Genomic DNA, 3,027 nt, shown 5'->3' on the forward strand with positions numbered 1-3,027 from the left:
AAGAAGGAATCCCATCCATGGAGGCCCATCCAACAACCTTCAAATGATCTGCTCGTGAGGTCCTGTACTCATAATCCGACAGGTAAGAGCTGTTTTGGGAACATAAAGGAGTCTAAACAGTATTAGGAAGCTGGTTTTATTTGGTATACAACTTAACTAACTTACCATAGTTGCCATCTCAGTTGAGCAAGTTGGTATTTTGGAGGGATGGTGGTGCTACATGAAAATGGGCATAAGTGGCATTATTATAATTCATCCTTAGAGTAACATGAACCTCTACATTGCAATCCAAGTAATACACATTTCATTCAAAACTGCAGATGTCAACCTACAATAAAAGTCAGGTGTTCATCAAAGTTGGTAACCATTTGAACCAAATTCCATGGAAATCCATCCAATCATTGTTGAGATGCTTCAGTCTACCCACCAAACAACCGACATGAGTGACCTAGAATGTGATTTCTGGCAAACCCTGAAACTTCCCCCCATGAACTTTATTGCATCTGTTAAATCTGCATTTAAATGTATGGTTATGACACACTCATGAAAGAATATTGCTTTCTGATAAAAGGAGAACAAACCCACTTTTTATGGCACCAGTACAAGAGCCCCAAGTGAACTAAAAAACAACCCACAAAGGGTCATAGACAGTGTCTCTATAAACGCACTTGTAAAATGACGGAGGTGAGTAAGAAAGCAAACACTTCATTTTCTGCAAACGCACCCAAACAAGACACATCATACGTTTGCTGTGAAACTATGAGGGAGGGCTGACATACTGTAAGTGACTAAAAGGTTGCTCACCGTGTTGTGACATATAAGGAAGCTTAACCTTTAGTATAGAAGTCCATATCATTGTGAGTACTCTAGAAGACCCGGATTAAGCAACATGTATCATAGTAGGCAGCACGGGCCTTTCCCTGTTTGTTGTTCACCTCAATCAGCTAAAAACACAGATGACAACTGCTTTGAGAGTTGTTCTAAACTGTAGGATCGAGGATGTGAGGTGGTTTGTGTTGCGGATGTTTGATACCTCAGCTGGACCCTGGCAAAGAGTTCCCCTTTGCGTAAAGATTGGAGAAGTGAATGTGAGGTGGCAGGGGGCCAGGGTGGAGAGGATGTGGGTACACCGCATTTTCATTTCCTCAATTAGTTGCTGTAATAGGCCAGCTGTGGTACCAGTGTAGCAACAGCAGCCTTAAGAAGGTTCAGGTCAGGAGTCATGTTAACGGACTCAACGCGTCAGCAGATATTTAGGAACAAATTCTGATACTCATATTCATATTCGTCTGACATGTGAACCCATCCTCCAGTGGGACTAGTACTGGTGGATATAAAGCTCTTTTTACACCAAACCAGAGTTTTGAGAAGCTTAAATCAAATCATGGCTATCTTAATCTTAATCTTTATGAGTCCTGTGTCACTTACTGAATCATTGCTGTGTAATGTACTGATCATCAATATAGGGTACACTGTAAAAAAAAAAAAAAAAAAAAAAAAAGTTTAAGCAAAAGCAGTAAAAAGTAAATATTTTGACAAATGGGGTGTTAAAAAATACTGTAAAATTACAAGAGAATATCTTGAAGCATAATAATATTTAAAACTATATTTAAAACTACAAAACAACGACATCTTTTTCTGTTAATTGTCACAAATTGTACCTAATTTTAGAAATATATTTCTAAAATAGATTCTAAAGATTTCAGTTTCATCTTTTAAATAAAATGGACATATTTGATTAAATACAATAAATTTGCAGTTGTATTTTGAAAATCTTTCTATGGCTAAAAACATATACTATTTTGTACAAATAAAGGAGGACATTTTAATGGTATTTTACATTAGACATGTAAATTCACAGTCATTTTGGAATTGCATTGATAAATTCATGTGTTAAAAAATCCAGGAAAAAAATCCATAGAGTAATAGAAGTAATCCAATTATTAATTATTAAAATTATAGATGTTTTACTCTGTAGTAAATGTCAGCAGTGTCTTGAGTTACTATGGATGCAAATTTGCCTGTTCAGACATTTCATCATTCTGTTGTACATCACTGTAAAACTAATCTTATGTCTGCTGCCTCATGTTCACTACAGCTGCCATTAGAAGTTTGTCATTTCACGTTTCTCAACCAAGTTCACTTTCTTGTCTCACACACAAAAGGAATAGTTTGACATTTTGGGAATTATGCCTTGTTGCCATGAGTCAGATGAGAAAATACCAGTCTGAAAACTTGAAGCAGAGAGTAACAGTTCGCCTGACTCACTGTCAGAATGATTAATGTAGCAGTACCTCTAAAGCAAAATGATGAATACAGTATACCAGATATTTTGTTTGTTTATAATCCATACAAATTGTAAAATCAACATGGCACGTTGTATTAAGTTGTGGCTGTTTATTAGCGGAGGACTGTCACATTCTTGAGCCTCGGCTGTTTGCCTGTTAAACACACGTCAGCTGTTTTGTTTCTGTTTGCAGTCCTTATTCAATCCAGTTTTATTTATAAAGCACAAATTTACAACTTAAATCACCTTAGAGCCCATCACATATGTCTAAAAAATAATGTCTGAGCTCAACCAAACAGATCAACGCAACAGTGTGCATCACTTTTGGAGTTCGAACTTCTAATGAAATTATGTTCAACCAACAAACTACAATGAGTTTTGGAAATTAGCTTTTACTCAACAATCAAAGGTATTTAAAATTACCAGTCTTCAGATAAGGCAGAGAAGGGGGCTTGAAACTGAAGGTAAAGAAAAATTTGATTATCAGGTCAATTTAATTACGTTACTTTAACTATAATTACTTTTAAATCAACCAATGCAGAAATTTGAATTTAAATTGCCCATAATATTAAGCTGATGCAACTACATACTTTTTAATGTCAACACAACCCATTAAAATAATCTCTTAAAACACTCATCTAAATCATTAGATTTGTTTTCTTTTATCTTGCAACTCTGCGGTTAAGCAGGTGGCCTTAAATGACTTTTAGAGTATATTTAGGTCAAGAAGAGGAGACTTA

This window comes from Stegastes partitus, unplaced genomic scaffold (genome assembly GCF_000690725.1).
Source record: "Stegastes partitus isolate 25-593 unplaced genomic scaffold, Stegastes_partitus-1.0.2 Scaffold110, whole genome shotgun sequence".
Classification (NCBI taxonomy): Eukaryota; Metazoa; Chordata; class Actinopteri; family Pomacentridae; genus Stegastes; species Stegastes partitus.